Source organism: Anastrepha obliqua, chromosome 3 (assembly GCF_027943255.1).
Source record: "Anastrepha obliqua isolate idAnaObli1 chromosome 3, idAnaObli1_1.0, whole genome shotgun sequence".
In the NCBI taxonomy this organism is placed as follows: Eukaryota; Metazoa; Arthropoda; class Insecta; order Diptera; family Tephritidae; genus Anastrepha; species Anastrepha obliqua.
Window position 1 is genome coordinate 112,992,236 of NC_072894.1, and position 14,914 is coordinate 113,007,149.

Below are 14,914 nucleotides of genomic sequence, written 5' to 3' on the forward strand. Positions count from 1 at the left end.
GAGCAACATGGCTGCTCATCAGTTTGCGTTACGCTCACTGCGTTTGCTGCGATCGCCGATGTCGAAGTGCAGGGTTGTTCCTCGGCCCGCTGCAATGCGGGAGGCTTGGGCGCTTCTGATTCAGCATCCTTCTCCGGAGTTTTGGCCTTAGTTCTAAGTTGAACTGTGCTAAACCCATAGTTCAACCAGGAGTTATTTTTTTTTATCACAATGGCGGAGATGGGGTCGATTGCGATGGTTAGCTCCGTCACCTTACCCTTTTGTACTCTACGTAGTACCCGCCATTCCTGAACGTTCAGGCCAGAGTTTTGCCCATCCAGGAGGCTGAGGATGTCCTCTGTGGATGTGCTGTCCAGTTCTGGAAAGAGGCATGTGAAGATCAAAGGCCTTGGTATGTCCTTTTCTAGAACGATCCTGATTTGCGCATCCTTCCATGGTTCAAGTTTAGGCATTGCTGCCTTTAACCAGTCGGTTGTTTCATCGTTGCCACATGAGACAACTATGTATCCTGCGCGGAAGGTGCAGCTGTTAAAGATTGGCTTGGCACCACCAGTCTGCTTTTTCCTTATGCTGTCCAGGATAACGTGTTGAATGGCCTTTAGTTTATCCGTAGGCCATATCGTTGCCGGATAATCAGGTGGTATGATACCCAGCTTGGTGCTACATGCAGCATCCTTGTAGGACATTTTAGCCGTCCCTTCTTTCACCTCCAGGTTAGGCACTGTTGCCTTTGCCCTTTCGGCTTCTGATGGGTCAGTTGTCCTTTCCACTAAGTTAGCTCTTTTGGGAGATCTTTGCTTAGGGGTGGTGCTGCTGGAGCGCTGACGCTTTAGGTTCATTGGCTGCTGTGCTAGTTGTCGCGCTTCTTCAATGGAGTGACCTTTACCCAGGTGGTACCTGAGTCGCTTTCTGGCGGCACCGCTGAGCCGCAGATTCACTCCCATTTCCGCTCCATTCTTAGCCGAACCTGTGGTTTTTGAGGGAGAAGTTAAGAGTTTCTCCTCTTCCTCTGGTGATAGAGCGGAAGTTTTCCCGATGGGCCCTAGGTCCATTTCGTCTACTTCCATCTCTAATTGCGCTATGGCAGAGGTCGGGCATTCGCTGCCTTTTGTTGCCTGCGGCAATTGTTGTTGTTCGGCAGTGGCTGCCGAAAGGTCACTGCTGACCTGGTTTGTATAAGGCATTGTTGCCTTTTCTTTGTTTTTGTTTTCATCGTTTGTTTCATACATAAGTGAGTCCCACGAGTAAAGGGGAATGGAGGTCAAGCCGCAACAGTGCCCCGGTGTTGCGGTAAGGCTAATTACAACCAGAGGGCGCCCGGTATCTGGAGGTCACCGTTAAAAGACACACTGACGTAGTGCCATTCATCACTTAGGCACGGTACGAATAACACCTGTGATTACGGGTTTTTTCGAGTTTGCCTCTCTAGATCCGCCATTTTCGGTCGAAAGCAGGGGCACCTCGTGCAGGAGTGGAATATTACCACAATGGTCGGTCTTTAGGCTTTAGGCAGTTCCTGCCAGTCGCCTCTGTGTGCCCTACCTCTATAATAGAACCAAAACACACTTAATTGTAGATACACTTGTACGTACACTTTTTGCTGTTCATTGTATTCTGGTACTAGCTTAATGAGGCCGAAGCCAGGTCGTAGGATTTATAAACTTATATCTTTCCCCTTTTCTTATCTCTTTCATGGGCTTTTAGATTACAAGTTTTATTTCAAAAATTACTTTATTGCAATTTTTATTATATTTTTTTTTTGGTTTTATTTTTTTCTTAAAGAACAAAAGTTATATATAGTAAGGTTTTATTTTTGCAACATGGTTTATATACTTTAAAATAATCATTATTTTCTGTTCCTGATCTATCTTTTGACCTTTCGTGCTTCATAATACTTTGCCACTTATAAAGTAATTCAATGAAATAAGTAAGAAAACAGCTTGATTTATTTTTCTAGGATAGAACTATTTTATTTATGTAGAATAGAACTAACTTTTTTATTCTACTACTAAATACTATTACAAAAAGAATTTGAGTTAATAAGAAATAGTGATTGCACCATCATTATCTGAATTAATTAACGAAATGCCACGCGCCAGCACACTCCACTACTGGTGCCGCTAATACGAGTATGCTTTCGTTAATAAGCCAGCCATTCATTTTTATACTTGAACATAAGTAAAGACAAGACAATAAGTCACCGTCATAAGATGGATGGATTAACTGCCGTGTGCAATATGCCAGTACCTCATTGAAATGCTCGCATTATCAATATTTTTATGTTTGGTGTAGCCTGGTTACGGCCACCACTGTTGCGGTCGCTGTTTTGCTGTCTAGAAGACGATGACGGTTTATTCAACTTGTACGGGCGCTAGTTTGCGTCGATATACATATGTGTATATGTATGTATGTAAGTATATTTATTAGGGCGTGCTAAATTTATTCTCCACTTTGTTTCGGCGTCCGAAGCATTCTACTGACAATTCGGAAAGGAAAAACCCATGGAAGTATAGCACTAAAATTGCTTTAGAGTCTATTTATTTGCTATTTAATTTTACTTATTAATGCGTAATACATTTTTTTTCATAAAAAATAAATTTGGGATAAAATGTGTGCATGTATGTGGTTTTTGGGTATGAGAAATTAATTTCTGTTATTTATTTTACTGAAATAATTTGCTCTCGTCAGATACCGCATAATTTGACAATTGCCGAAAACAGGAGCCGTGTCGATTTGTATGGAGAAATGTTGAAGAAATTTAGCCGCGGTATTTCAAAGCACCTATGACAGCACCACAGGTGACGAGTCTTGGATCTATGCATACGAGCTGAAAATAAACAGCAATCGACAGTATGGGTATTTCAAGATGAGCTCAATCCAACAAAAGTTGTTCGAGGAAAAAACACCAAAACGCAAATGGTCGCCTGTTCCACTAGATACACTTAAAGCAGTAAATTTTAAGAGATACACAATCATTTCTTCCCAAAAGTTTTCTGAGGATTAAGGAAATCTAAGCTCCGAAAACGAATCATCCTTCACAAAAGCAATAAGAGCTCTTACGTGCCGGTTCACATAAGAGAGTTTGTGGGAACTAAAAAGATCGAATCAATGGGTGATTTGCCTTACAGCTCGGATTTGGAAACTAATGGTTGCTTTTTGTTCACAAACATCAAAAATAAAATGCGATATCAACGTTCCTCAAGGACTGAAGAATGCATTACACAACTGTTGAAGCCTTTGGAGGCATCCACTTCTGAGTGGCACAAGTGTTTTGAAACTTGGTCAAGCGAATGCTAAATTGTACTGACTTCCAAGAAAAATATTTCTAAAAACATTAGAGTTCTTTTCATTAATATTAGTTTGGCGCACACCCTTTTTGGGTGTTTCGTTGAGCTCCTCCTCCTACTTGTAGCGTGCGTCTCTATGTTGTGCCACAAATGGAGGGATCTACAATTTCAAGCCGACTCCGAGTGCCAGATATTTTCTATGAGGAGTTTTTCATGGCAATTATTTTTACGAAAAATTTAAAACTTTATTAATATATTTTTGATCTTAAATATGGGTCAAATATACCCCGTTTTGTTATATAATTTGTTGCCATTTTAAAGGTAGCTTCATAATACCTCTCTCATAGATGTCTTGGTCCTTATTGGCGAAAAACTCTAGCAATCGATTTTCCAATCTCGAATTTTGATAATGGTAATGGCTTGATGCCAGGTTCAGACTATACGGTGGGTGCATTATAATTTCCCAAACAAGCATCCGGAGTTTTTGCTGAGCCACTAAAGATTTGTGTAGCCTTGCGTTGGCCTCTTCAATTCAGGCCGTTTCCGGTCAATAGCTAGCTCCAAAGGCCGAGTTATTGAGAGTAGAGATCTGAATTTAGTGTTGGGCTACACGAAAGCAAGTCATAATAAATGATTTTTTTTAAGTCTCATCGAAACACCGTAGAACTTTCATGATGGCTAATCCTGGTTTGGCCACTGGTTGAGCTGATTTATCTCGCTTTGAAGACGATCGTTTTGGCACAATATTGTCGTTTGTGACCTCTTTCTCATCCCCAGTCAACATCCGTTTAAGAAATGGGTTGTTTTTCCTTCTTTTGGCCAATGCATTAAAATAAAAAAAAAATTAATTATTGGCGCGTACACTTCTGTTAGGTGTTTGACCGAGCTCCTCCTCCTATTTGTGGTGTGCGTCTTGATGTTGTTCCACAAATGGAGGGACCTACAGTTTCAAGCCGACTCCGAACGGCAGGTATTTTTATGAGGAGGTTTTCCATGGCAGAAATACACTCGGAGGTTTGCCATTGCCTGCCGAGGGGCGACCGCTATTAATAAGTGTATTTAAAATACCTATATATATATATATATATAAGGTAAAGCTCTCTCTCTCCTTTTCCTCTACGTTGTATCTTTTTCCTCTTTCACGGAACGAAAATGCACAAAACGTTGCATGGCCTTGAAATTTTGCTCTTCATTCTCGCTCGTCCATCGACGCCTAAGAAGTTTCAATTCAAAAATTGACCCACCTTAATGTTTATATGCATGGGCTTCTACTCGAGCTTGTATGTATGCCTTCATAACTTTTTATTCCCATTGTATAATTTGCTTTGTGAAGTGTATTTATTGTTATGGATTTAGTCCATCGATAATTTTTGCAAAATAGACTAAATGAGCGACTCTTGATTATTTATGTATTTATTAATTATTTTCATTGTGTCTGCTACTTCTGTGTAATCTTTTGGCTGTTACTTGTTACTTTTGTTTGTTACTAGTATTTCATAAGTTTTTGCTTACATTTTGCTTTCATTTTTTTGGTTTCGTTTTTGCGCTTCAAGAGTGCATTGACACCCGGGCATTCTCCATGGTGCTGTACGCTTCAGCCAGTTTTGGTTTTCAGCTTTGTTATTTTGTTTCTTGGTTAATCATTTTTTTTCACATTTGCGCTGTTATAAAAATATTTTATTGAACCATTTATGACTCTTAAATTTTATGGCACTAAATATTTTGGTATCTTCTTTGGCCACTAACTTTGACTAAAACCTTTCATCATATCTATAATTCCATTTGCACGTGTGTGTGTGTGACCATGTAGAGTGTTTGCACATAAATATTGCTGTCAATATTGTCTTATTAGCACAAAATAACAAATTAACAGTTTATTGACTGCCGCGCGTCATTGACAAATCTTTTTTACTAAAAAAAAATATACTTAAGTATGGAAGTGTGTAAATTATACATTTATGAATTATTAAGTTACTAATATATTGACAAAAGGGTGCATGCGACTAATCAGTCCATACCTGGCAAGTGAAAGCCTGTGAATAGTCCCACGCCATGCCTGTTTTGAATCTCTACCCTAAAACTTATCAACTGAAAATTATTTATTGCCTGTCTCCCTCTAAGGAGTGAAATTAATGCCTTAGGTTCAATTGCCTTAGCTACAACTTCTGCAATAGACGAATCTAAAATCACTTAAGCCAATTCTAACCTATTCATTTCTTCAACAACCGTATACGCCACCAGATTACTGCATCATTTGCCAAGTCCATATCTACCCTGCCACTAAAGCAGCCCATGAAGGGGTCTGACCCATCCTCTATAATTTGTAAATATTCATCTGGAGCATAATCACTGAAGATGAAGATGACTTAATTCCTTTCTCAATAAATAGGCTTCAGTACTTTGCTCGCACTCGCTGCATGCAACATTTTCTATTTTTGACCGTGCTACATAATGCACTCCCCAATCATAAAGATTTACTGCTTATTTTCTCAAGTGCTTGCCACTCAAGTAGCACTGCGTAGGTAACTGTGCATATCGTACTTTTTTTATATTTATTTACATACAGAGCATGATTCATCACCCTTTGCTATGAAAAACTACTGTGTGAAAGAATTGTATGAGAAAAAATCCATTCAACAGAAAGAGTAAATAAAAGATGAGGAAGCACGAAAAAAATCAATTGTCTTCTTTCACCCTGCAGTTGCTGGCATCCATTATTTTTTTTTAACACGAATCATTAAAGTTGTAGGTAAGTGGAGTAAGTAAATAAATACAATTATAAGCGCATATGCGTTTTTTGTGTGGCTGTAGGTACTATCCTGCAGTGGCGACATTGTAGTAAATTTCTCTGAAAATTTATTTCTTTGCTCGAGTAAAATAAGAAGTTAACTGAAAAACTTAAAAAAAAACAAGTTTTTGTTTTGAGATTTGTAATTTTTAAATGAAATTTCAGCAGTCAATTTTTAATTTGTATTATTATTATTATTAATTTGTATTATTATTATTATTATTACAATATTATTATTTATACTTTTTATTTTTTTTTCTGCATAGAAAAATATTTAATTTTTTTGCTACTATGTTGTAAACGGAATATCTTTGGCTTATTTTAAAAAATAAGAATTTTTTTTAATTCTTTAAGACAAAATTGACTTTTAAAAAATTAAAAAAAAAACGTTATACTCGTTTGTCGATCGTTTTTAAAGGAAGTATCTTCGGCTTTAATTTAACAATTAAAAAATATATATTGTATATTTTTTTAAATTTAAAGTTAAAGTATAATTAAACAATTTTTCTAAGAAAAAAATCAATTTAAATATTTTCGGTTCTATTTAGCAATTAAAAAAAATATATATAATATATTTTGAAATTTTTTACAATCAAATATGGATATTTGTAGGCATTTTAATTTTTTCAAAAATAAATTCAATTTTTTGCTTTACTTTTTAAAGGAAATATTTTCTGTTTTTTTTAACCATTCAAAATATATTTTTGTGGATTGTTTTACAATAATATCATATATATTTGTTAACATTAAACCTACCGGTATTTTATGTATTCCTATTCCTACCAATGTGGGTCAAATGACCCGTCTTTAAAATATTATACATATTATTAAGATCCCTGTTAGGCCACCAAGCTTTTTTGGCAGCTAATAGTTTTGAAATTAATTAAACACTTTAATTTTCACAAAACTTTATAATTTATTTTTCGCACTTAGAAATTTACGCGTTCGTGTGTTTGTTAATTCCTTTACAAATGTTTAAGTTCACCGGCCTCAGCTGATGTCGAGATTCAAGTCTCGAAATATTTGCTTAGCACAGCTTATATATACTGTATGTACATAAGAATGTACGTCGATACGAACGTTAGGAAGTGACAAATATGGGATAATGTGTATTAATATAATTCAAGGACAAGTACAAGAATTAGGGTGACCAGATGTAACGAGTAAAAAATATTACAATGTTATTAATTGGAGTACAATACTAAATTATTAAATAAAAACTATACAATTAACCCTATACTTAAATTATGTCATGTAAATTAGGTGCTGCTCCCAACAATCACATATAGGTATTTCTCTGTAAAACAATTAGCAAGAGAAGAGTAAATCTTGAAAAATACATTCGATGTATTTTTTAATAAAAGTCGTGAAGGCAAATGACGATTTAATAATGTTATTTCTAAGAACTTCTGACAAAAAGTATAAAATGGGTCATTTGACCCGTCCATGGTAGGTTTAGTGTTAAATTTTTTTTTGAAAAAAAAAAAATTTTTGTTTCTTTTATTTTTTAGAGGAAATTTTTGTTATTCAAGTAACTTGTTTTCGATTTTTTACATTAAAATACACCTTTTATTTTTTTAATCTATTTGTAGGGGAAAAATCATATTTTATATTATTTTTTAAAGGCTCTTTTTAATAATCAAACAATTTTTTTTTAATATGTATGATAAAATATATTTGTTAGAATTTTTTAGGAAGAAACGTTTTTGTTATTACTTTTTAAATGAAAAGTCTTCGGTTCTTTTTAACCATTAAAACAATTTGTTTTGAATTTTTTACGATAAAATATGCTTTTAAACTGTTTTTGTTTAGAAAACAAAAAATATATTTTTTAAATTTTATTTAAATATTATAAATAAATTATAATTTATTAAAGAATATTTTTAGCACCGTTTAAATATTAAAAAATTGTGTTTTTCTTTTGTGTTTTTCAAATCTAATTTTTTTTTAATATTATATTTTGAAACATGTTTGTTCAGCCTTTCCTAACAATACATTTTTTTTCTACTTTTTATGAAGAAATATACTTGTGAAAAAATTATTTTTAGGAAAAAAATCATTTTGTTTTGTATTATTTCTTAAAGGAAACATCTTCGACTCTTTTTATCCACTTAACAATTTTTCTTTAATTTTCTACTGTAAAATATAATTGCTGAAACTTTTTTTTCCTTCTTTTTTTTGAAAAAAAAAAATTATTTTTGCTAGTATTTATTTATTTAATTATTCAGTTGATTCAATCCTTACAGAGCAAGAATAAATCTTTTAATTATTAGTGCTAGTCACAATAGGTTTTAATTTTCATGGTTAAATTTACAAATATATTTTAAGAAAGAGAAACAATTACTTATCATTACTTATGAATTTTCTATGATAAAATACAGTCATACTTTTGTATATTATTAATTTTTCAACGGTCTCCTGTCATACTACTTGACAGTCAAGTGCCATGAGGACATACCGTAGGTCAAGAGGGAGTTGGGTTCAAGTCTCACACCACGGCCTCGGTCATAGGCATTTGATGCTGCCTCTCCTCCACAAAAAAAAGAACAAGCTCTAATTGGTCATTTTGCAACTAGTATAATACTGTCCCCTCTGGAACTAGTATTGCAGGTGATTGACTAATTTTGCAATTATATTCATCCCCTTCTTATTCTATACATAACTTTAATCGATAATTTTGCCCCTAGTACAATACTAGTCACTCTCGAACTAGTGTAACTTCATTGATGAAATATCAATTAATGAACTAGAATATTAGCTGAGGGATGCTTTGCATATGCACATTCATACGTACATATGAGTAGATATGCATTTCTGGCAAATAAATATTATTTCGACAGGAGTAGAACACATTTTAATTTCTTAGTAAACTCCGTATGATTCATGCAGACGATATTTTTTTCTCAGAAAACAAAAAAAAAAAATTAAAAAAAAAACGACTGACTTTAATTTGTGAGTGCGTGCATGTGCTTGCGCTACTACATATGCATGTGTGTGAGTAAAATTTTGAAGCAGCTGTTTGCCTCTGAACGCAACATGTGTCGGCCAACGTATGGTGGTCGTGGACTTTGCACCAGCAACAGCAGGTGACTGCATGACAAGAAAAATTGTAAACAAAATGGATTAAAAAATTGGCAAATAAGCGGTGAGAAACTATGAAAATGCGTGAGCTCAAATAGAAAGAAGAAAACAAAGATTGAAAGCTGTGCACATTCAAGTTAGTAGATGAATCATGACCAAGGCGAAAATGTGTTGTTGAACTTTGCTAAAAAATTATAACAAAACAAAAGGTATTAAGAAAGTAAGAAAACAACAAAGCATATTGACAGCAACAAATTATAAATTCATATATCAGCGGATATTGAAATTAATGCCAAATTACGTATGTATGTATGCATGTGTACCAGAGCTGCTAGTTTTTTAGAAAAAAGCTAATATAAACGTATGAATACACGATTTCACATGTATAGGTATGTATGTATGTATGTGACTACATTCATCATCCATCGCCTGAAAGTGTTGTGGTTTGGTGACACACGCGCCCACACATACACATCCATCTAAAGCAGTTTTTCTCTCAAAACAACTCAGTGTGATTTGTATAACGGCATTCATATACTAATTCATATTTGGCTGAGCGAAAAAGTAATGAAATATTCATAGTTTTACGTGTCTGGAAAATAAAGAAATACAGCACAAAAGATCAAATGCTTAGCGGCACGACAAAGTAGCCACCGCAGTGGTCTTATTCACATACAACATCACGTACAACAACTTGTATATGGCCGTAAATGCCCTGCAGGGAAACTTTTTGCCAGCGAAGTAAATTTCTAATTCGATATTGGAATTCTAATGCAAAATTATAATTATCCAGTACAAAAGTAGCCTTAATGTGGTTTCAAATTCTAGATTAGGTTGGGCGGGTTGTATAAGTATACATAAGTACATGCATAAATACGTAATATTTTTTTTTGTTTTTAATTTTTTGGAGTAAGCAGACAAAGTGTTAATCACCCAAGTTTGTTTTTGAATAACTTTTTTACTTAATAGAAAAATTAATTTTATTTTATATTATTAAAAAAATATATATCTTCTGCTCTTTTTAATTATACAATTTTTTTTTTGTAATTTTTTATGATAAAATATTGCAATTTTTTACAATTGATTGTAATTTCTTATAATTCCATTTTTTGGAGAAATTCAAATTTTTTTGCAATTGCTTTAACATGAAATATTAAAATGATTTTAAGTAATAGAAATCTTTATTTTGACCTTTACGCGCTCCCCTGCTTGGCTGCTTGCATATTGTTTACTACATAGTTCACAAGTGGCAAATTTGACTGCATACGACGCAGTTTGGGAAAATTATAAATCTTCCAATAGGGTGATTAATTTTGCGCCACCTTGTAGAGACAAAAAATGCTCTTTTTATTCCGTGTTAAATGTATGTAGGCAATTGCTGGATGTAGTAACAACAATTTGGAATAAGTGAGTTTTCCAGCAGGGCATGTTCTTTCAACATATGCGTGTATGTGTGTATGTATATGTCTACATATATTCACACTATTTTTATGAATGAATGAATGGAACCATAGAAAGTGAAGCAAATAATCGAAAAAATGTGAATCGGTGCGTCGATGAGAGGGACACATACACACATATATTTACATACATACATACGTGTATATATATACGAACACATTAGAAAGGAAGCAACAATTTGAATACAGTAAAATGAAAATTATTGGAATATATCTAAATTGGTAAAAATAAATCACAGATGCCAATTTTGTTTATATGATAAGAAAAATATGATTTGAGGACATAAGACTAAGGCATACGGATTTCCTTTGGTTCTCAGAGACTAATAGGATTCATTAGAGACCGAATAAACAAAAAATTTTCTAGAAGTTATAGTCATACATCTAGCAGAGCAAACCTCCAAACAGATACATTTTAAACTTTTAATGTTTAGACATTTTTGAAAAAAACCATTTTACTCTGAAAAAAATATAAAGAAATACATATATCTATGTATATTTGATTACTTACATATACCCAGCAGCTGACACAGTGAAATCATAGTGCCTTCGTTAGCTAGCATCTGCACTCAATTTCTCAAAGTCTCGTTCTGATGTAAGGAACTGCTAGGAATTGCTTTTTCGATTAAACTAAATGTTACATTTATTGGGCAGTTCCCAATATCAGTGAGTTCGCTATATCAGGAAGTACAAATAACAGCATCCATACCGCGTCAAGGCATCCTATTATGATAGACGTTCGGATAGGTCACTAGTACTGCCTCGTCGGGAAGATGTTATCCAACTAACATATACTCGTATGCAAGCGAAACCCAAAAAGGGCAGCGTAAGACTAACTGAATGCTACAGGAATCTCATAAAATATGGTATTGATCAAGAGGGCCACAATACGTATGATGAGAAAAGGAAGAAGAGTTAATTAATGCTTGCATTCTGCCAATAGTGAAACATTTGGAGATGCTTTAGAGCTGTATATGCAGTGAAGGTGCTGGGTTGGCAGATTTCGTTATGAGAAGAGTTCTCTCGGGGCAGTATAGTGCGCCAGAGAAAGCTTTAATATCACCTCTGTAAGGTTATGTTACCTTTATATATCCGGAAAAAGGAAACGAACGTGTAAATGCTACGGTTGCTTTATTTCAACTAACTATACATATGAAAACTAAGAATAACGATTGAACAAAATGTACATGGCTTGCTATGATTCTTACAATCATGGGTTGCTATGATTCCTACAACCTCAACAAACTACATTTTGAGATGCTATCGTGGCTTGCTGTGGTCCGAATTCTTACCAGACTTCAAGCCGATCGCAAATTGTTAGGCATATCTCAAAAGAAAGGTGTACTAATGGATTATTAATACGATAATAATTTTAATAGAAAATTTAAAGCAGTCTGAGAAAATTTCAACGAATTGCGGAAAATAAAAACCAATTTTTATTGGACCAAATTTTAAATACAAAATTTTAAATGCAAATACAAAAAAAACGTACAGGTAACAAAAAAATTGTCTGCAATAAAGAGACAACAAAAAAATATTATTAAAAAAAATGTATTTAACTAATTATAACTGAATATACATTTTTTTTCATATTTATTGAATCAAGAAATAACAGAAAATGTAAAATACGATTTTCTCCGAATTTCTAGAATTGATTGAAAATTAATATAATAAAAAAAAATTATTTAAAATATGACAAGAGATTTTATGCCAAGTGTTTGAACAAGTTACAAATTAATATAATAAAAAAATGTATGGAGAATATGGCATACACTTTTATCCAAAATTCTTGACCTAATTAAAAATTAGTATTGTAAAACCATCACTTGAAAATATAGGCTAAGATTTTATTCAAATTTCTAGAATTAATGCAAAATAAATATTATAAAAAAATCAATTGAAATTATAGCAGAAGATGCTATACAAATTTCTTTAATTAATTATAAATTAATATAAAAAAGGAAAATTGATTGAAAATATAGCTCAAGATTTTATCCAAATTTCTAGAGTTAATTGGAAATTAATATTATAAAAAATTAATTTAAAAATAATCGTACGTTTTTATCCAAATTTCTTGAACTAATTAAAAATTAACATGAAAAAAATATATAGAAAGTACAGGAAACGATTTCATCCAAATCTCTTTAATCAATTAACAATTAATGTATTAAAAAAAAAGCAAATGAAAATGTGGCAAACAATTTTACCCGAATATCTCGAGTTAATTTAAAATTAACATAAAAAAAATGATCGAAAATATGGCGTAACCTTTTATCCAAATCTCTTCAATTAAATAAAAATTATCAAATTTCTTGAACAAATTATTAATATTATAGAAAAATTATTTTAAAATATAGCATACGATTTTATTCAAATTTCTTGAATTAATTAAAAATTAATAAAATAAAAAATGGATTAAAAATTTAGCGAACTATTTTATCCAAATTTATTGCATTCATTAAAAATTAATATGAAAAAAAATTTCATTGAAAATATAGCATAAGATTTTATTTAAATTGTTTTAATTAATTAAAAATTAATATTATACAAAAACCAATTGACCACGCTGTCGCAGCGAAAGCAAGTGCAAGGCATTCGGCCGAAATGAAAGAAAGTGAAAATAACAAAAAACAAAATCAAAAAATAGAAAATTCACTTAGCGAATGTAAAACCAATTAGCAGCAGACGGATTTCGGTGAATTTACGAAAAAAATGACGTCAAAAAAATTGTCTAACTAAAAATAAAAATACCACAAAGAGATTTTCATCATTACACAAAGTCTTCTTTGTATTCCAAAAGAAAAAAAATATTATACAAGCATGCACATATTTAAATGCGATTTTGAATTATAAACAAAAGTGAAAATAATCTAAATTTTTGTGGCAAATTGAGTTATATACTCCCACACAATGGTGGTGGTGGCCCGAGCACTAATGGAAAGCAAATCGAACAGATCATTAGCGCGGTGCAAGCAAGTACATAAACATTGGCACACAAATACCATACACACATGCACATGAACATTTGGGTAGATGTATGCATTTATAACGTAAATATGTGCATGTGTATGTGTATAATTGTGTGATTTTGGCTGAGTCTGCACTGATTTTGCTCATTGCTCACTCAACGAAAGAGCTATTTACTTTTGATACTCTTTCGGCTGCTTGGCATAGCTTGACAATGAGGCAAGCGCTAAGTATAAAGATTAATCTGAATTGCTTAGTAGCTCACCTGCCGCCTATGTGCATGTGTGAGGATGCGAGTGTAAGCAATTGTTGGTTGGCAAATAAATATTTGTTTGTTTTACTTTTGGGTGTGGAATTTTAATAACTTTGCAAACATACCTGGTAATATGGCTCCTTGTGCTAGTCCCAGCGAAAGCGTCAAAATCAGCGCCAGTAGCAACATTTTGTTCTGATGAAAAGTGATTGAAGAAAATGTTGAAATTTCCTTGTGCACTCACTCGACTCACTGCGTTGTGCCTGTGTGGTGACTACGTCCAAGTTGGTTTTGCTTGGGGCACGAGCCTCGTTGCTTGAATTTATGATTGGGTTTGTTATTTTCAAATTTAACACTTAACACACATTTTTTGGTTGGTTTGCAATTTTTTTTTTGCACAAGAAATATTTTAAATATATTTTTTTATTTTATGAATAATTTGAAAGGGACGACTTGCAAGTTTTGGGTGAACAGAGATATTATTTGTGCTAGGAGTTTATGAATACAGTTATTATGAAATTATTTTTAACAATTTTCTTTAACTCTTATTAATTTTAAGTAGGTTGTATGTATGTACAATTATTTATTTATATTAAATTATTTATGAATTTTTATTATTACGCATCAATATTACGCTTTCTCAATTTCACAACCACTTTTCACTTGAGATGTTGGGCGTGCTGTAAAGAGAATAAAATAAATATTATTAATATTTAATAATTTAACAATTCTTGCTTTTATTTACTACTAAAAATAATTTTTCACACTTCACACACAAACAATTTTTTTTTTATTTACTATCTACTAAAAAATATTTCTTGACATTCTAATTTTGATTCACTGATCTGCACTTTATTACAACTGTCAATCAGCCAACACTTTTCGGGATTTCACACAAATTTACTAGTCTACCAATGCCGCAATCACAGCGGGGCTTTAGCTGTACCATTTCTAAACCTTCCCAAATGTCTTGCTTTTTTCGTCTGTCATCTGTCAACGATATTCTGTTCATTGCTTGTTACGTTTCATACAACAATGCATTTTTGCTGCTCTTAAAAATGTCAAATTACGTGCCTTC